The following is a 22,236-nucleotide window of genomic DNA, read 5'->3' on the forward strand; positions in this document are numbered from 1 at the left end:
AAGAAGGAGAATGTGAAAGTTAAATTACCTTATAATGTGATTATAGGAAGGTCTTTAGTGGATTTAGAGTGTATGTCCTTAAAGGCAAAGTTAAATTATTGTTCAATAATGTTGCACTTAGTAGAATACCCGGTTGGGTAAGAAAAGTTGTTTGTAGCATGTTGCTATGATATTTAACCATGTTTGTAACGTTCAAGTGTCCTTACCTCCCATAAAGGGAAGCCTGTTCAAGTATACTTAGTGTTATTACACTCAACAAAATTGTATGTCTTTTTGCTAACCTGTATTGTTGTTTTATTCCCAGTCCCGGAGTACTGTGTTTAACCAGGGGGGAGTGCAGCGCCCCAGAGTCCTGGTCGTTGCAGTACTATGGCTCCGCCACTAAGGGGAGCTATGGTACGTCTGATGGCACTGAAGGAGTTCATCTGACCAGGTATCACAGACACCAATACATTTCACAGTCGGGTGTCATGATCTCAATGGCAAGAGAACATAGCATCAGCATATATAGGAACTAGCTCTTGGAAGATGGGAACTGAGCTGACCATGAACTAAACCTAACGCACAACTAGCAGTGGCCGGGTAGCATGCCTACGTTGATTCTAGATGCCCAGCACCAGCCGGAGGACTAAATAATGCTAGCAGAGGAAAATATAAGTCCTAGCTCACCTCTAGAGAAATACCCCGAAAGGAGACAGAGGCCCCCCACATGTATTGGCGGTGAATTAAGATGAAATAACAAACGTAGTATGAAAATAGGTTTAGCAAATTTGAGGTCCACTTACTACATAGCAGAAGACAGAAAGGACACTTTCATGGTCAGCTGAAAACCCTATCAAAACACCATCCAGAAATTACTTTAAAACTCTGGCATTAACTCATAACACCAGAGTGGCAATTCCTGTTCACAAGAGCTTTCCAGACACAGTAACGAAACTACAGCTGTGAACTGGAACAAAAATGCAAAAACAAACATGGACAAAAGTCCAACTTATCTAGTAGTTGTCTAGGAGCAGGAACAAGCACAGAGAGGCTTCTGATAACATTGATGACCGGCAAGCAACTAACAGAGAAGCAAGGTTATATAGCGACTCCCACATCTTGATGGAAACAGGTGAACAAAGAAGATGAAGACACCAGTTCAATTCCACCAGTAGCCACCGGGGGAGCCCAAGATCCAAATTCACAACAGTACCCCCCCCCTCAAGGAGGGGGCACCGAACCCTCACCAGAACCACCAGGGCGATCAGGATGGGCCCTATGAAAGGCACGAACCAGATCAGAGGCATGAACATCAGATGCATTCACCCAAGAATTATCCTCCTGGCCGTATCCCTTCCACTTGACCAGATACTGGAGTCTTCGTCTGGAAACACGGGAGTCTAAGATTTTCTCCACAACGTACTCCAACTCACCCTCAACCAACACCGGAGCAGGAGGCTCAACGGAAGGCACAACCGGTACCTCATACCTGCGCAATAATGACCGATGAAAAACGTTATGAATAGAAAAGGATGCAGGGAGGTCCAAACGGAAGGAAACAGGGTTAAGAATCTCCAAAATCTTATACGGGCCGATAAACCGAGGCTTAAACTTAGGAGAAGAGACCCTCATAGGGACAAAACGAGAAGACAACCACACCAAATCCCCAACACAAAGCCGAGGACCAACACGACGGTGGCGGTTGGCAAAAAGCTGAGTCTTCTCCTGGGACAACTTCAAATTGTCCACCACCTGCCCCCAGATCTGATGCAATCTCTCCACCACAGCATCCACTCCAGGACAATCCGAAGATTCCACCTGACCAGAGGAAAATCGAGGATGAAACCCCGAATTACAGAAAAACGGGGACACCAAAGTGGCAGAGCTGGCCCGATTATTGAGAGCGAACTCCGCCAATGGCAAAAAAGCAACCCAATCATCCTGGTCAGCAGACACAAAACACCTCAGATATGTCTCCAGGGTCTGATTAGTCCGCTCGGTCTGGCCATTAGTCTGAGGATGGAAAGCGGACGAAAAAGATAAATCTATGCCCATCCTAGCACAGAATGCCCGCCAAAATCTAGACACAAATTGGGTTCCTCTGTCAGAAACGATATTCTCAGGAATACCATGCAAACGAACAACATTTTGAAAAAACAGAGGAACCAACTCGGAAGAAGAAGGCAACTTGGGCAGAGGAACCAAATGGACCATCTTAGAGAAACGGTCACACACCACCCAGATGACAGACATTTTCTGAGAAACAGGCAGATCTGAAATAAAATCCATCGAGATGTGCGTCCAAGGCCTCTTAGGAATAGGCAAGGGCAACAATAATCCACTAGCCCGAGAACAACAAGGCTTGGCCCGAGCACAAACGTCACAAGACTGCACAAAGCCTCGCACATCTCGTGACAGGGAAGGCCACCAGAAGGACCTTGCCACCAAATCCCTGGTACCAAAGATTCCAGGATGACCTGCCAACGCAGAAGAATGAACCTCAGAGATGACTCTACTGGTCCAATCATCAGGAACAAACAGTTTATCAGGTGGGCAACGATCCGGTCTATCCGCCTGAAACTCCTGCAAGGCCCGCCGCAGGTCTGGAGAAACGGCTGACAATATCACTCCATCCTTAAGGATACCTGTGGGCTCAGAGTTACCAGGCGAGTCAGGTTCAAAACTCCTAGAAAGGGCATCCGCCTTAACATTCTTAGAACCCGGCAGGTATGACACCACAAAATTAAACCGAGAGAAAAATAATGACCAGCGCGCCTGTCTAGGATTCAGGCGCCTGGCGGTCTCAAGATAAATCAAATTTTTGTGGTCAGTCAATACCACCACCTGATGTCTGGCCCCCTCAAGCCAATGGCGCCACTCCTCAAAAGCCCACTTCATGGCCAAAAGCTCCCGATTCCCAACATCATAATTCCGCTCAGCGGGCGAAAATTTACGGGAAAAGAAGGCACAAGGCCTCATCACGGAGCAGTCGGAACTTTTCTGCGACAACACTGCCCCAGCTCCGATCTCAGAAGCGTCAACCTCAACCTGAAAAGGGAGAGCAACATCAGGCTGACGCAACACAGGGGCAGAGGAAAAACGGCGCTTAAGCTCCCGAAAGGCCTCCACAGCATCAGGGGACCAATCAGCAACATCAGCACCCTTCTTAGTCAAATCGGTCAATGGCTTAACAATATCCGAAAAACCAGCAATAAATCGACGATAAAAGTTAGCAAAGCCCAAAAATTTCTGAAGACTCTTAAGAGAAGAGGGCTGCGTCCAATCACAAATAGCTTGAACCTTGACAGGATCCATTTCAATGGAAGAGGGAGAAAAAATATATCCCAAAAAGGAAATCCTCTGTACCCCAAAAACACACTTAGAACCCTTCACACACAAAGAATTAGACCGCAAAACCTGAAAAACCCTCCTGACTTGCTGGACATGAGAGTCCCAGTCATCCGAAAAAATCAGAATATCATCCAGATACACAATCATAAATTTGTCCAAATAATCGCGAAAAATATCATGCATAAAGGACTGGAAAACTGACGGAGCATTAGAAAGACCAAAAGGCATCACTAAATACTCAAAATGGCCCTCGGGCGTATTAAATGCGGTTTTCCACTCATCCCCCTGCCTGATTCGCACCAAATTATACGCCCCACGAAGGTCAATCTTAGAGAACCACTTGGCCCCCTTTATGCGAGCAAACAAATCAGTCAGCAACGGCAATGGGTATTGATATTTAACAGTGATTTTATTCAAAAGCCGATAATCAATACATGGTCTCAAAGAGCCGTCTTTTTTTGACACAAAGAAAAAACCGGCTCCTAAGGGAGATGACGATGGACGAATATGTCCCTTTTCCAAAGACTCCTTTATATATTCTCGCATAGCAGCATGTTCAGGCACAGACAGATTAAATAAACGACCCTTTGGGTATTTACTACCCGGAATTAAATCTATGGCACAATCGCACTCTCGGTGCGGAGGTAACGAACCAAGCTTGGGTTCTTCAAAGACGTCACGATAGTCAGACAGGAACTCAGGAATTTCAGAGGGAATAGATGATGAAATGGAAACCAAAGGTACATCCCCATGAGCCCCCTTACATCCCCAGCTCAACACAGACATAGCTCTCCAGTCAAGGACTGGGTTGTGAGATTGCAGCCATGGCAATCCTAGCACCAAATCATCATGCAGATTATACAGCACCAGAAAGCGAACAATCTCCTGGTGATCTGGATTAATACGCATAGTTACTTGTGTCCAGTATTGTGGTTTATTATTAGCCAATGGGGTGGAGTCAATCCCCTTCAGAGGAATAGGAGTCCCCAAAGGCTCTAAATCATACCCACAGCGTTTGGCAAAGGACCAATCCATAAGACTAAAAGCCGCGCCAGAGTCGACATAGGCGTCCGTGGTAATAGATGACAAAGAGCAAATCAGGGTCACAGATAGAATAAACTTAGACTGTAAAGTGCAAATGGAACCAGATTTATCAAGCCTTTTAGTGCGCTTAGAGCATGCTGATATAACATGAGTAGAATCACCACAATAGAAACACAACCCGTTTTTCCGTCTAAAATTCTGCCGCTCGCTTCTGGACAGAATTCTATCACACTGCATACTCTCTGGCGTCTTCTCAGTGGACACCGCCAGATGGTGCACTGGTTTGCGCTCCCGCAAACGCCGATCGATCTGAATAGCCATTGTCATGGACTCATTCAGACCCGCAGGCACAGGGAACCCCACCATAACATCCTTAATGGCATCAGAGAGACCCTCTCTGAAAGTCGCCGCCAGGGCGCACTCATTCCACTGAGTAAGCACAGACCATTTACGAAATCTCTGGCAGTAAATTTCAGCTTCATCTTGCCCCTGAGAAAGGGATCTCAAAGTTTTTTCTGCCTGAAGCTCCAAATGAGGTTCGTCATAAAGCAACCCCAAGGCCAGAAAAAACGCATCCACATTGAGCAACGCAGGATCCCCTGGTGCCAATGCAAAAGCCCAATCTTGAGGGTCGCCCCGGAGCAAGGAAATAACAATCCTGACCTGCTGTGCAGGGTCTCCGGCAGAGCGAAATTTCAGGGACAAAAATAATTTGCAATTATTTCGAAAATTCTGAAACCCAGATCTATTGCCCGAGAAAAATTCCGGCAAAGGAATTTTCGGCTCAGATACAGGTGCACGAAAAACAAAATCTTGCAAATTCTGTACCTTCGTGGCGAGATTATTCAAACCTGCAGTTACACTCTGAAGATCCATTACAAACAGGTGGACACAGAGCCATTCAAAGATTAGAAGGAGAGAAAGAAAAAAAAAAGGCTGCAGCATAGACAGACTGGCAAGAGGTCCAATTAAGAGCACACTCAAGAGGAAAAAAAAAAAAAAAAAATCTCAGCAGACTTCTTTTTTCTCTCCTTTCTCAGCCAAGGATTTTAACCCTTTAGTGGGCCGGTCAAACTGTCATGATCTCAATGGCAAGAGAACATAGCATCAGCATATATAGGAACTAGCTCTTGGAAGATGGGAACTGAGCTGACCATGAACTAAACCTAACGCACAACTAGCAGTGGCCGGGTAGCATGCCTACGTTGATTCTAGATGCCCAGCACCAGCCGGAGGACTAAATAATGCTAGCAGAGGAAAATATAAGTCCTAGCTCACCTCTAGAGAAATACCCCGAAAGGAGACAGAGGCCCCCCACATGTATTGGCGGTGAGTTAAGATGAAACAACAAACGTAGTATGAAAATAGGTTTAGCAAATTTGAGGTCCACTTACTACATAGCAGAAGACAGAAAGGACACTTTCATGGTCAGCTGAAAACCCTATCAAAACACCATCCAGAAATTACTTTAAAACTCTGGCATTAACTCATAACACCAGAGTGGCAATTCCTGTTCACAAGAGCTTTCCAGACACAGTAACGAAACTACAGCTGTGAACTGGAACAAAAATGCAAAAACAAACATGGACAAAAGTCCAACTTATCTAGTAGTTGTCTAGGAGCAGGAACAAGCACAGAGAGGCTTCTGATAACATTGATGACCGGCAAGCAACTAACAGAGAAGCAAGGTTATATAGCGACTCCCACATCTTGATGGAAACAGGTGAACAAAGAAGATGAAGACACCAGTTCAATTCCACCAGTAGCCACCGGGGGAGCCGAAGATCCAAATTCACAACAGTCGGGCCTCCGGGGGGAGCTAAGGGTTCTATTCACTAGGCCACTCCCCACCATTGTGGGTAAACTGGGGGTCAGGCAGGAAGTTAGGAGAGAAAGCTGACTGGGTTGGATTAGACAACACCTGGTGGCAGAGGGTGTTGTAGGGGAAGATACAGTAGGGTCTCTGTCAGGGGTGGGATCCTGACAGAGGCTTGGCAACTTGAACGAACGTAACGGGACCGTGCCTGCTCCGGGTAGCGGCGGTGCCCAAGGAAGGATCAGAAGCGAGATAGATTGTGCTGAGTGAGAAACGAGATCAAAGCGATAGGAGGATACCAGTAGGAGTCGTGCTGTAAGACCGAGGCAACATCCTACTGAGGCGCACAACCGGTGGCCGGAACGCCGAGAGAGTATTATAACATTCAGCTTCAAGCAATACTCTAAACAGCGGCAGGACAGTCAGTCTAAGGCGGGCTGTCTCACCTAAATCACCTATGCAGTCTTGGGGGGCAACTTGTGGAGAGGGGCGACTCTAGGGTCCCAGAAGAGCTCCGAGCCTACCCGTCAAACGGGTGCCGTTCCAACCAGAACATCAGGGAGGGACGGAGGATTAGCAGAACATCATCTAATCGAGTTGTGAGGGAACTTAAGAAACAGACACAACAGTTGTGGGGACTTTCCGTAAGCACAGCAGGGAAGGACCACAACACATAGCGCTAGCAGGAAGGCACAGATTTCCACCTGTGAAGAGAACTCTGGAGGTGCCATCGGACCGGCCGGGCTTGCGCAGCCTGGTGAACCGTATTCTGGACTGAGGACCCAGAGATCTTCAGTAAAGAGGTAAAGAGAATGCAACCTGGTGTCCTCGTTATTTTCCTGCACTGCACCACTACAGCGTCACTACCATCATCCACACTCTACCTATTCCCTGTGCGCCCCAGTGGCAGGGTCACGGACCGGGGCCTAGCCACCGTGACAACCCCAGAGCAGAGACTCACAGGCCCGGTACCGGGTACCCCTCGGCCCTGCGGCGGTGGGGGCGCTACAAATACACTGTCTTCTTCTACACAGATATGTCTACGACTACCTCGGCGAGAATCATGATAATATAAAGAAAGAACTGGTGGCCACTATTGCCACATTCATAGTCACTACTCTGTGGCTTGGCCCATGTGAAATCGTCTATATCTGGTCTGTCTGCAACTGATTTGGTCTGAATTTTGAGCTTTGGGTACAGAAGTGTTTTGAGCTGGAACCATTTGCCAGCATAGAGGTAATTTATTACTATGATACTGCCATATAATTACACTGAAACAATACTGCCCCTATGTACAAGAATATAACTGCTATAATACTCCCCCTATGTACAAGAATATTACTCCTATAATACTGCCCCTATGTACAAGAATATAACTACTATAATACTGCCCCTATGTACAAGAATATAGCTACTATAATACTGCCCCTATGTACAAGAATATAACTACTATAATACTGCCCCTATGTACAAGAATATAACTACTATAATACTGCCCCTATGTACAAGAATATAACTACTATAATACTGCCCCTATGTACAAGAATATAACTACTATAATACTGCCCCTATGTACAAGAATATAACTACTATAATACTGCCCCTATGAACAAGAATATAACTACTATAATACTGCCCCTATGTACAGGAATATAACTACTATAATACTGCTCCTATGTACAAGAATATAACTACTATAATACTGCCCCTATGTACAAGAATATAACTACTATAATACTGCCCCTATGTACAAGAATATAACTACTAAAATACTGCCCCTATGTACAAGAATATAACTACTATAATACTGCCCCTATGAACAAGAATATAACTACTATAATACTGCCCCTATGTACAGGAATATAACTACTATAATACTGCTCCTATGTACAAGAATATAACTACTATAATACTGCCCCTATGTACAAGAATATAACTACTATAATACTGCCCCTATGAACAAGAATATAACTACTATAATACTGCCCCCTATGTACAAGAATATAACTACTATAATACTGCTCCTATGTACAAGAATATAACTACTATAATACTGCCCCTATGTACAAGAAAATAACTACTATAATACTGCTCCCTATGTACAAGAATATAACTACTATAATACTGCTCCTATGTACAAGAATATAACTACTATAATACTGCCCCTATGTACAAGAATATAACTACTATAATACTGCCCCTATGTACAAGAATATTACTACTATAATACTGCCCCTATGTACAAGAATATAACTACTATAATACTGCCCCTATGTACAAGAATATAACTACTATAATACTGCCCCTATGTACAAGAATATAACTACTATAATACTGCCCCTATGTACAAGAATATAACTACTATAATACTACTCCTATGTGCAACAATATAACTACTATAATACTGCTCCTATGTACAAGAATATAACTACTATAATCCTGCCCCTATGTACAAGAATATAACTACTATAATACTGCCCCTATGTACAAGAATATAACTACTATAATACTGCCCCCTATGTACAAGAATATAACTACTATAATACTGCTCCTATGTACAAGAATATAACTACTATAATACTGCCCCTATGTACAAGAAAATAACTACTGTAATACTGCTCCCTATGTACAAGAATATAACTACTATAATACTGCTCCTATGTACAAGAATATAACTACTATAATACTGCCCCTATGTACAAGAATATAACTACTATAATACTGCCCCTATGTACAAGAATATTACTACTATAATACTGCCCCTATGTACAAGAATATAACTACTATAATACTGCCCCTATGTACAAGAATATTACTACTATAATACTGCCCCTATGTACAAGAATATAACTACTATAATACTGCTCCTATGTACAAGAATATAACTACTATAATACTGTCCCTATGTACAAGAATATAACTACTATAATACTGCTCCTATGTACAAGAATATAACTATTATAATACTGCCCCTATGTACAAGAATATAACTACTATAATACTGCCCCTATGTACAAGAATATTACTACTATAATACTGCCCCTATGTACAAGAATATAACTACTATAATACTGCCCCTATGTACAAGAATATAACTACTATAATACTGCCCCTATGTACAAGAATATAACTACTATAATACTGCTCCTATGTGCAAGAATATAACTACTATAATACTGCTCCTATGTACAAGAATATAACTACTATAATACTGCTCCTATGTGCAAGAATATAACTACTATAATACTGCTCCTATGTACAAGAATATAACTACTATAATACTACCCCTATGTACAAGAATATTACTATTATAATACTGCCCCTATGTACAAGAATATAACTACTATAATACTGCCCCCATGAACAAGAATATAACTACTATAATACTGCCCCTATGTACAAGAATATAACTACTATAATACTGCCCCTATGTACAAGAATATAACTACTATAATACTACCCCTATGTACAAGAATATAACTACTATAATACTGCTCCTGTGTACAAGAATATAACTACTATAATACTGCCCCTATGTACAAGAATATAACTGCTATAATACTGCCCCTATGTACAAGAATATAACTACTATAATACTGCTCCTATGTACAAGAATATAACTACTATAATACTGCTCCTATGTACAAGAATATAACTGCTTATTGACAGTTTCCATCTCTGTATTTGTCTTACATTACACGGTAATATCAGCAGTTGATGTGAGACACTTTGGAGATCTAGAACTTTGTTACTGACGGTAATTTCCGGTGACTTATATTATGTCCTTTTTCCTATTAGGCGAAGCTGCCGGAGTCGATGTCTCGGAGAATCCGGGGCTTTTTTGGGGCGGCGAACTTCTGGGCTATTATATTGTACAACATCTTAGCCCTGAACAGTCTGGATTTCGCTCTGCTGGTTGCCAAGAGGATTCTGATCACAGGTGAGTGACGGGTGAATATATGGTACCGGCTGTATATATGGCAGTTGGTCACTGTAAGTCCGGCTCTTGCCAGGAGGAAATATTATCTGTGTTATATTTAGTATAATATGAATTGTGAGACAACTAAGACATGGAGCGCTCAATACTTTTTCCGTAGAAGCAGAATAAGGTCCCCCCCCTCCCCCCCAGCTATGGTATCCAGGTGCGTTCTTTTAGACAACCCCTGTTATCTTGCACAATGCTTTTAGTAATTTTACTCTTTGGACACTAGATGGCAGCAAAATTCAAGACAATTTTATCATACACTGACATACTCATAGGGTATGTGCACACGCTGCGGATTCCATTGCGGAATTTTACACAGCGAATTTGATTAAATCCGCAGTGTAAAAAGTACTGCGGATTTATTGCGGTTTTTTGTGCGGCTTCCACTGCGGTTTTTGACACCTGCATTTTTTAAATATGGAGCAGGTGCCAAACCGCTGCGGATTCCGCACAAAGAATTGACATGCTGCGGAAAAAAACCCGCAGCGTTTCCGCGCATTTTTTTCCGCAGCATGTGCACAGCGGTTTTTGTTTTCCATAGGTTAACATTGTACTGTACACCGCATGGAAAACTGCTGCGGGTCCGCAGCGTCAAAAACGCTGCGGATCCGCAGCAAAAACCGCAACATGTGCACATAGCCATACAGAAGTTGTTCTCCAGGCTGGGCCGGACTGGCTATCTGGCAAATGCCAGAAGGGCCTGCATGGTTGTGGACTGCATTGTCTGCAACATTGTTAACAGAATCGGTGTTCTCAAGACGCCCATACTATTAAGTTGTGACGGAGCACAATGTCGCTGACTCAGTCACTTACCCCACCAGGCCATCGGTATCATTAGAAATATTGCTCTTGTAGTAAATCTTGCTTTTCTCCATTTAGGGTAATATTAGTAATATATCCCATCAAGTGCTTGGGGATGGGGACAGCATTGGCATGTGTGATTTCAAATGCCAGGGCTGAATTTCAGCCCCAGTCCGCACCTGTCTCCAGGATTAGGGGGGCAGGCGCCACCTCTGCGCCCCTATAGCTGCACCTCTGTGCCCCCTATAGCTGCACCTCTGTCCCCCTATAGCTGCACCTCTGTCCCCCCAATAGCTGCACCTCTGTCCCCCCTATAGCTGCACCTCTGTCCCCCCTATAGCTGCACCTCTGCACCTCCTATAGCTGCACCTCTGTCCCCCCCTATCGCTGCACCTGTCCCCCCTATCGCTGCACCTCTGCACCCCCTATAGCTGCACCTCTGTCCCCCTATAGCTGCACCTCTGTCCCCCCTATAGCTGCACCTCTGTCCCCCCTATAGCTGCACCTCTGTCCCCCCTATCGCTGCACCTGTCCCCCCTATCGCTGCACCTCTGCACCTCCTATAGCTGCACCTGTCCCCCCTATAGCTGCACCTCTGTGCCCCCTATATCTGCACCTCTGTCCCCCTATAGCTGCACTTCTGTCCCCCTATAGCTGCACCTCTGTGCCCCCTATAGCTGCACCTCTGCGCCTCCTATAGCTGCACCTCTGTCCCCCTATAGCTGCACCTCTGTCCCCCCTATAGCTGCACATCTGTGCCCCTCTATAGCTGCAACTCTGCGCCCCCTATATCTGCACCTCTGCGCCCCTATAACTGCACCTCTGCACCTCCTATAGCTGCACCTCTGCATCCCCTATAGCTGCACCTCTGTTCCCCTATAGCTGCACCTCTGTCCCCCTATAGCTGCACCTCTGTGCCCCCTATAGCTGCACCTCTGCGCCTCCTATAGCTGCACCTCTGTCCCCCCTATAGCTGCACCCCTGTCCCCTTATAGCTGCACCTGTCCCCCTATAGCTGCACTTCTGTCCCCCTATAGCTGCACCTCTGTGCCCCCTATAGCTGCACCTCTGTTCCCCTATAGCTGCACCTCTGTCCCCCTATAGCTGCACCTCTGTCCCCCTATAGCTGCACCTCTGTCCCCTATAGCTGCACCTCTGTGCCCCCTATAGCTGCACCTCTGTCCCCTATAGCTGCACTTCTGTCACCTATAGCTGCACCTCTGTCACCTATAGCTGCACCTCTGTCCCCTATAGCTGCACCTCTGTCCCCCTATAGCTGCACCTCTGTCCCCCTATAGCTGCACCTCTGCATCCCCTATAGCTGCACCTCTGTCCCCCCCTATAGCTGCACCTCTGTCCCCCTATCGCTGCACCTCTGTCCCCCCTATAGCTGCACCTCTGTCCCCCCTATAGCTGCACCTCTGTCCCCCCTATTGCTGCACCTGTCCCCCCTATCGCTGCACCTCTGCACCTCCTATAGCTGCACCTGTCCCCCCTATAGCTGCACCTCTGTGCCCCCTATATCTGCACCTCTGTCCCCCTATAGCTGCACTTCTGTCCCCCTATAGCTGCACCTCTGTGCCCCCTATAGCTGCACCTCTGCGCCTCCTATAGCTGCACCTCTGTCCCCCTATAGCTGCACCTCTGTCCCCCCTATAGCTGCACATCTGTGCCCCTCTATAGCTGCAACTCTGCGCCCCCTATATCTGCACCTCTGCGCCCCTATAACTGCACCTCTGCACCTCCTATAGCTGCACCTCTGCATCCCCTATAGCTGCACCTCTGTTCCCCTATAGCTGCACCTCTGTCCCCCTATAGCTGCACCTCTGTGCCCCCTATAGCTGCACCTCTGCGCCTCCTATAGCTGCACCTCTGTCCCCCCTATAGCTGCACCTCTGTCCCCCCTATCGCTGCACCTGTCCCCCCTATCGCTGCACCTCTGCACCTCCTATAGCTGCACCTGTCCCCCCTATAGCTGCACCTCTGTGCCCCCTATATCTGCACCTCTGTCCCCCTATAGCTGCACTTCTGTCCCCCCTATAGCTGCACCTCTGTGCCCCCTATAGCTGCACCTCTGCGCCTCCTATAGCTGCACCTCTGTCCCCCTATAGCTGCACCTCTGTCCCCCTATAGCTGCACCTCTGTGCCCCCTATAGCTGCACTTCTGTCCCCCCTATAGCTGCACCTCTGTCCCCACTATAGCTGCACCTCTGCATCCCCTATAGCTGCACCTCTGTTCCCCTATAGCTGCACCTCTGTCCCCCTATAGCTGCACCTCTGTGCCCCCTATAGCTGCACCCCTGTCCCCTTATAGCTGCACCTCTGTCCCCTATAGCTGCACCTCTGTCCCCCTATAGCTGCACCTCTGTCCCCCTATAGCTGCACCTCTGTCCCCCTATAGCTGCACCCCTGTCCCCTTATAGCTGCACCTGTCCCCCTATAGCTGCACTTCTGTCCCCCTATAGCTGCACCTCTGTGCCCCCTATAGCTGCACCTGTCCCCTATAGCTGCACTTCTGTCACCTCTTTAGCTGCACCTCTGTCCCCTATAGCTGCACCTCTGTCCCCTATAGCTGCACCTCTGCTAATCTGATAGCTTCTTCTTCTTATATTATCATCCTGCCCTTACTGTGATGGAAATCATATCTCCACATCCCAACTTCTTCCTGAGCCAACCTGAAAAAGCAGAGCTGCAGTGTAAAGCATGGGCTGGGCAGGGACTAAAGTCCAGACCTGGGATTGAAAAGCGCACTGGTCCATCCTGCCCCCTCCACTTCTACAGATCGGGGGTCACTATGGCTCCACGACAGTTGTTAATGGTATCTGTGTCCGGAGGGTGTGGCGGCCCACCTCTCTTTGGCCAGATGGGCAGTCCGGGTCTAGTGCAGAGCAATAATAAGGAGCAGAGGATCCGATGGGGACGAATGTGGACTGGGGACGGTCAGAACAGCAACTCGAGGCTCTGGCAGAGGTTGGGCTGAATTTTGGGTTTCCTCAGATAATGTTTCTGTAGTCACTGGTCTTAGTTGTTTGCTAATGGTGTAAAGCTGCAGTGTAAAGCATGGGGGATATACACTGTGTTCCAAATTATTATGCAAATAATATTTCCTCATATTTTCTCTAAATTACCTATCTGAATTGCAGTCATTGTTATTTTCCAGTCATCTACTATTCTAGTATATTTGCAATGTTTTGGAACAAACTGCCTATGAAAACAGTATCTTTTTAAAAAAATAAACACTCAAAATGCATGTTCCAAATTATTATGCACAGCAGAGTTTTCAACCTTTTTTTTTTATTTTGAACAAAATAATGGCCAATTGTGAAGTTACAAGCATTATCAGCTTATTACAAAATGAAATCAAACAGTTTTCAAGTGAAAACTTTATTCTAGGTGATGTTACATTTGCACATAGGACCCCTTGTTGGAAAGAAGCCTCAGAACTCTCTCGTCCATTGAATGTGTCAGTTTTTGGATGGTTTCTGCTTCAATTGTTTTGCATGTGGACACAATACCCTCCCAGAGCTGTTGCTTAGATGTAAACTGCCTCCCGGCATCATAGTGTCACGGGGGTACTGGGTAGACTAAGGCTGGTTACCCGGGCCCCTGCGATATCCCTCAGGCTAGGAAAACCCTGTCTGTCCCTCTCCCAGAGTTTACACTGATGGTGTGCTTGTCTGGGCCACCAGGCCTGACCCTGACTCCTGTTTCAGCCCTATGCTGAAACCACCACCCGCCACCCAGTGATTAGACCACACACCAACCCCCACAGAAAGCACAGACAGGGAAAACTAAAAACGCACCACGCCGCAGACACACAGGAAAACACTATAATGTGCACAGGGCAAAACAAATACAAATATAGGAAGGAGAAATATGACAAAGGATAATACACCACCAGATACGATATTTCCTCTCCTAGACCACCACTCCAGACCGGAATCACCAGGCATGAGGCACAAGCTATAATCGGCGACGCCCAAAGTCCAGCAGAACTATTTAAAGGCAGTGGGCGCGTGACCCAGCCTTCAACCCGAGTACCAGCTAGATTAACCCCGGACAACCTAGATAAAATCTAGTCGGCGCCACTGAGCGTATAGTGGACAAATGTGGAATTACCGCTGTCTGTCGGACGCCCTAGTGTGAATAGCGTCCGACATGACAGTACCCCGCCTTCTACGAGGGACCCCAGGGCCCTCACAACTTATAGGACCCGGCTTGTCCGGATGGCGACGGTGAAACATACTGACCAGCCGGTCCGCATGAATGTCCGAGGCTGGTACCCAAGACCTCTCCTCCAGCCCATAACCACGCCAGTGTACCAGGTACTGTAATGTGCGGCGCACTACTAGAGAGTCAACCACCTTGGAGACTTCAAATTCCAAATTGCCATCCACCAAGACTGGAGATGGCGTCGGCGTCGCGTCCACGGAACCCACCACCTTTTTTAATAACGATCTGTGGAACACGTTGTGTATCTTATAAACTGTAGGAAGCTCCAATCGGTAGGCTACCGGGTTAATGATGGCGGCGACCTTAAATGGACCAATAAATCTTGGACCTAATTTCAGGGATGTTATTTTGAGTTTTATGTTTTTTGTGGACAACCACACCCAGTCACCCACACTCAGGTCCGGACCTGGCACCCGTCTACTGTCAGCCACACGTTTGTACCTAGCACCCACACTCAGCAAGCGCTGTTTCACTCTCCTCCAGACAGATGACAGTTGTGCTCCTAGCTGGTCCTCCTCCGGGATACCAGCAGAGCCCCCCTGATGCAGAGTACAAAATTGAGGATGATGCCCGTAAACACAAAAGAACGGGGACTCCCCAGACGACTCCTGGCGGTGATTATTGATGGCAAACTCCGCCAAAAGAAGGAACGTCGACCACTCCTCCTGATTATCAGAAACAAAGCAGCGTAAATACTGCTCCAAATTCTGGTTCATACGCTCGGTCTGACCATTTGACTGAGGATGAAACGCCGAAGAATGCGATAACTTGATCCCCAGCCGTGAGCAAAATGCTTTCCAAAATTTTGCCACAAACTGAGTACCTCTATCAGACACGATGTCAGACGGAACCCCGTGAAGTCTGACCACCTCCTGCACAAATACCTGAGCCAGAGTCTTAGTGTTAGGCAACGAAGGCAAGGACACAAAGTACGACATCTTTGAGAACCGATCAACAACCACCAAGATGACCATGTTCCCAGCTGAGGAGGGCAGGTCTGTAATAAAATCCATGGAGATCTCAGTCCATGGCCTACTGGGTACCCCTAGAGGATGTAATGTGCCAGCAGGATGGGAGCGAGGCGTCTTAGCCCTAGCACACGTGGTACATGTTGATACGTACGAGACCACGTCCTGTCGGATTTTGGGCCACCAAAACTGACGTGACACCAACTCCAAGGTACCCCTAACCCCTGGATGGCCAGCCAGAACAGCATCATGATGCTCACCCAACACCTTTAGGCGAAGATAGAGCGGTACAAATGATTTGTTAATGGGAAGCTCTGGTGGTACTTCCTCCTGAGCCTCGGCAATCTCAGCCTCAACCTCTGTCGTGAGAGCCGAGACCACTACACCCTTTTGGAGGATGGGTACCGGATCTTCCCAAGGTTCTCCCCCCGGAAAACACCTGGATAAAGCATCTGCCTTAGTGTTCTTAGACCCCCATCGGTAAGTAACAAAAAAGTTGAATCGCGTGAAAAACAACGCCCAGCGAGCCTGCCTGGGAGACAGACGCTTGGCTGACTCTAAATAAAGCAGATTTTTATGGTCGATGATAACTGTAACCTGGTGGACCGACCCCTCCAAGAAGTGTCGCCATTCCTCAAAAGCCAACTTGATAGCCAACAACTCCCTGTTGCCGATATCGTAGTTACGTTCGGCGGGCGACAGCTTCTTGGAAAAGTAGGCGCATGGACGCAACTCGCCCAAGGATGAGCCGTGTGACAGCACCGCCCCCACTCCAACCTCAGACGCATCAACTTCCACGGTAAATGGTTTTGATACGTCTGGTTGCACCAGAATGGGGGCCGAAGCAAAACTGTTCTTCAGAAATTCGAATGCGCGCACAGCAGCCTCAGGCCAGGCGGAGAAATTGGTACCATTTTTCGTCATGTCAGTGAGCGGTTTAGCAATGGTAGAAAAATCTTTGATAAACTTCCTATAGTAGTTAGAAAACCCAAGGAACCGCTGAAGCGCTTTTAGGTTATCATTCCGTTCCCAACGCAGCACCACTTGCACCTTAGCGGAGTCCATTTTAAACCCTGAAGCAGACACAATATAACCCAAGAAAGGCAACTCCTGGACCAAAAATACACATTTCTCCAATTTAGCATAGAGCTTATTTTCCCTGAGTAGCTGTAACACCTGCCTAACATGCTCTAAATGAGTATCACGGTCGCATGAATAAATGAGAATGTCATCTAGGTACACAATAACGAATTTCCCCAGGACATGCGAGAACACATCATTTATGAAATGTTGAAATACTGCAGGCGCGTTTGTCAACCCAAATGGCATCACCAAATTTTCAAAATGACCCTCAGGGGTATTAAAAGCCGTCTTCCACTCGTCATCACCTTGACGGACTCTTATGAGGTTCTACGCCCCCCTGAGGTCAAGCTTGGAGAACCACTTAGCACCAGCCACCTGGTTGAACAAACCAGGTATCAGTGGCATAGGGTATGGATCACGAACCGTAATCTGGTTTAACTCCCTGAAATCCAGACACGGGCGTAGTCCGCCATCTTTCTTCTTAACGAAGAAGAACCCTGCTGCTACCGGCGAGGGCGAAGGCCTGATGTGCCCTTTGCTCAAACTCTCAGCAATGTAGTCTTTTAAAGCTTGTCTCTCCGGACCGGAGATGTTAAACATCCTTGCTTTCGGCAATTTGGCCCCTGGTTTAAACCTAATAGTACAGTCATAGGGGCGATGTGGTGGCAATTCTGAGCAACCCTTCTCTGAGAACACATCCGCAAAATCCAGCAGTGACTCAGGAATGCTTGGAGTCACAGCGAACACACATGTGGCCAGGCAATTCTCCTGGCAAAATCCACTCCACTGGATTATGTCCTGAGTTTTCCAGTTAATCACCGGGTTGTGCATAGATAACCACGGAAAACCCAAAACCATTTGTGCAGGAAGATTACCGACTACCTAACATGTAACCTGCTCGAAATGTAGGACCCCAATGTGGAGTTTCACCTCAGCCACAAACTCAGTAATCTCCCCCTGTGGAAGAGGAGCAGAATTGATGGTAACCACCCGGATAGGATGAGGCAGTTTTTCGACCGTGAACCCGGCCGTGCGCGCAAACTCCTCATTAATGAGATTAGTGGCCGACCCACTATCCACAAAAACAGTGATTGGCAGCTCTCTGCCAGCGACCTTAACCCTGGCAGGGAGCATACATTGAGAGACCACAATGGAAGATATGCATAAGCTCAGATTAGCCTCTTCCACACCCTCTGAGCTTAGTAGTTTTCCGCCGCTGCGCTTTTCTTAGATAACAGAGGACAAGCATTTACATAATGCCCATTTTTACCACAGCAAAAACAGGCTCCCTGCTTCCTGAGTGAGGGGGCTCGATGATGTGACACCCTTGCGATGTGCATAGGCTCCGTGGTCTCACCTGCAGCAACCTCATGTGTACCTACGCCCTCCCCCATAGGCGGCGTCTCTTGCACCCCCTGACGCAAACGGAGATCACTGCGGACAAGACTCATAGCGGACTTTAGAGAAGCAGGAGTCTCGTACATCAGGAGGGCTTGTTTAACCCTTCTCGAAACCCCATGAACAAACTGACTCCGCGGCGCGGGGTCATTCCATTGTGTGTCCACCGCCCAGCGGCGAAATTCAGAACAGTAATCCTCCGCCATTCGCTCCCCTTGGCAGAGAGCGCAAATTTTAGATTCTGCTAGAGCCATTCTGTCAGGATCATCATAAATGAGCCCAAGAGCAGAAAAAAAAATCTCCAGAGTTAAATGCAGCTGAATCAGATGGGAAAGAAAATGCCCAAGCTTGGGGGTCTCTGTTCAGTAATGACAATACCAGGCCCACACGCTGAGCCTCATTACCTGAGGAAACCGGGTGCATACGAAAATATAATTTGCAAGCTTCACGAAAAACAACAAATTTACTGCGTTCCCCAGCAAACCTCTCAGGTAAAGGGATCTTTGGTTCTGCAACTCTACCTGCAGTTTCAGTTTGCACATTAGATACTACAAGACCCTGTTGTTGAACCGCCCCCTTCAACTCAGTAACCTGTAAGGACAGCGCCTCCAACTGGCGGGTTATGGAAGTCATGGGATCCATGGAATACAAAATTTTGGGGCCGATTATAATGTCACGGGGTACTGGGTAGACTAAGGCTGGTCACCCGGGCCCCTGCGATATCCCTCAGGCTAGGGAAAACCCTGTCTGTCCCTCTCCCAGAATTTACACTAATGGTGTGCTTGTCTGGGCCACCAGGCCTGACCCTGACTCCTGTTTCAGCCCTATGCTGAAACCTCCACTCACCACCCAGTGATTAGACCACACACCAACACCCACAGAAAGCACAGACAGGGAAAACTAAAAACGCACCACGCCGCAGACACACAGGAAAACACTATAATGTGCACAGGGCAAAACAAGTACAAATATAGGAAGGAGAAATATGACAAAGGATAATACACCACCAGATACGATATTTCTTCTCCAAGACCACCACTCCAGACCGGAATCACCAGGCATGAGGCACAAGCTATAATTGGCGACGCCCAAAGTCCAGCAGAACTATTTAAAGGCAGTGGGTGTGACCCAGCCTCCAACCCGAGTACCAGCTAGATTAACCCCGGACAACCTAGATAAAATCTATTCGGCGCCACTGAGCGTATAGTGGACGAATGCGGAATTACCGCTGTCTGTCGGACGCCCTAGAGTGAATAGCGTCCGACATGACACAGACACTCCTTTTGATGATGCTCCAGAGGTTCTCAATGGGGTTGATGTCAGGGGAAGATGGTGGCCACACCATAAGTTTGTCCTCTTTTATGCCCATAGCAGCCAGAGATGCAGATGTGTTTTTTGCAGCATGAGACGGTGCATTATCATGCATGAAAATGATCTTGCTGCGGAAAGCACAGTTCTTCCTCTTGAACCATGGCAGGAAGTGTTGTTTTAGAAACTCCACATAGATTATGGAGTTCATCTTTACCCCTTCAGGGATCATAAAGGGGCCAACAATCTCTCTCCCCATGATTCCAGCCCAAAACATTACTCCACCTCCTCCTTGTTGGCGCCTTAGCCGTGTTTTCATGGGGTGTCCATCAACCAGCCATCCTCCACTCCACCCATCTGGACCATCGAGCGTTGCATGGCACTCATCGGTGAACAAAACAGTTTGGAAGTCAGTCTTCATGTATCGTTTGGCCCACTGGAGCCGTTTCTGCTTGTGTGCAGTGGATAGAGGTGGTCGACAGGATGGCTTACGCACCTCTGAAGAACCCTGCATCTTGTTGTTCTGGGGACGTTGGAGGCACCAGCAGCTTCAAAAACTTGTCTGCTGCTATGACAAGGCATTTTTGCAGCTGCTCTTTTAACCTTACACAATTGCCTGTTGGAAAGAGTCCTCAATTTCTCCTTATCAGCACGCACACGTGTGTGCTGGGAATCAGCTACATACTTCTTGATTGTGCGATGATCACGATGAAGTGTCTTGGCAATGTTGATTGTAGTCATGCCTTGACCTAAATACTCCACAGTTTGTTGCTTCTCAGCAGCCGACACATCCTTTTTCTTTCCCATTTTGGCAAAAAATATAGGCTGCTTAATAATGTGGAACAGCCTTCTTAAGTAGTCTTGCCTTTATTTGGACACACCTGCCAAACTAATGTGCACAGGTATCTGCAATTGCTGTCAGTGATATAAAGAGCCCTGACACACATCACCATCAATGAGTGTACATGACAAACCAAAAAATTCTAACCTTATCACTCCTAAACTCTCTGTGCATAATAATTTGGACACAGTGTAGAGCATCAGCCTGGGATTCTTAAGAGACAGGCGTGGCTTTTTTTACTACCGTAGACTCCAATAGACAGGGCCTACTTAGTGCTGGAGCATGTAGAATGCCCTTCAGTGATTGAGGAGCCTGAAGACCCCCAGAGTAATGTTTGGGGGGCTGAGGTAGAACTGACCCCATGCATCTCCTCCGCTTCCAGGCTTCCCGGTCAGCACGCTGTCCATCCTGTTTGTGACGTACTGCGGAGTTCAGCTCATCAAGGAGCGGGAGCGCGTCCTGGCCCTAGAGGAGGAGAGGAACGAGAAGCTGAAAGCCGCCTGACCCTACACCCAAAGACCCCCAGATCCCGACCCCCCGCAGATCAGTGCTGCAGGACGCCCCCTGCACAGGAGCTGTGAATCTCCACCCAGAACCAATAAATATTTTATATAAGGATGAATTCTGTTACTTTGTATCAACAGGTGGAATCATTTAAAGGGCCAGCGTCCAGACTTCATCATCACACACAACTGGGCAGCTGTGTACTTTGTATGTCAGCTTTTCATTCTGTGCAGGATCTCTGCTTGCTGTCATTGATTGAGAATATTGCATATCGGAGGACAAAAATCCTTTCTGACCTAATACTTGTCACTGCTGAGGGTTTGCTACAGTTGTGTCCAGTGCAGCCAATCCTCTGTGTAAACTATCAGGATAATGTTGCTGATGCCTAGACAAGTGTAACAAATCCTCTGCTGTAATAAGTATTAAGTCTGTGCAGGTTTTTAGCCTCTAGATGGAAACAGGAATGTTCTCGTTCACTGACAGCAAGCAGATTTATGGAACAGAAATCTGAAGTATTTCAGACAAGTAACCTGGAATCCCCATGATTATTGGGTCTGCAGGATGTATTTCCGGAGTATTGGACTCAGTCCCATAATCTGCCATACAGGTAGTGATGGAGCGTCGCCAGCAGAGGTTGTCAGCTGACAACATCCTGGCTCAGAGATATCTCAGATCCCGGCTGTTTAACTGTTTGTGTGCTGCAGTCTTGAGTATCACAGCTTGTAAACGCTTTGTATAGATCACATAAGAAAACCTCGCATTGCCCTCGCTACAATGTTATTCAGTTAGGCAGTGCTCATCTCTGAGTATTTCCTCACCTCGAATTGGAGGAAAAATTTGCAGCTTGCTGCGATCGGCCACATGAAACTGCCGAGACTCGTACGGCCCACGGACCATGTGTGTGCACACCCATCTCATGGGA

General features: G+C 47.0%; 1 pseudogene across 1 annotated transcript in view; it reads left to right on the plus strand.

Annotated features, from left to right (window-relative positions):
* Positions 1-21,411, plus strand: part of LOC143781411 (protein-cysteine N-palmitoyltransferase HHAT-like protein) — a 61,559-nt pseudogene extending 40,148 nt beyond the window's left edge. Inside the window, exons 6-8 of the transcript XR_013216699.1 lie at positions 7,228-7,429; positions 9,992-10,133; positions 21,193-21,411. The product of XR_013216699.1 is annotated as a protein-cysteine N-palmitoyltransferase HHAT-like protein (transcript). The remainder of the gene's footprint in view (positions 1-7,227; positions 7,430-9,991; positions 10,134-21,192) is intronic.
* The last annotated feature ends 825 nt before the right edge of the window (positions 21,412-22,236 follow it).

Source organism: Ranitomeya variabilis, chromosome 6 (assembly GCF_051348905.1).
Source record: "Ranitomeya variabilis isolate aRanVar5 chromosome 6, aRanVar5.hap1, whole genome shotgun sequence".
Classification (NCBI taxonomy): Eukaryota; Metazoa; Chordata; class Amphibia; order Anura; family Dendrobatidae; genus Ranitomeya; species Ranitomeya variabilis.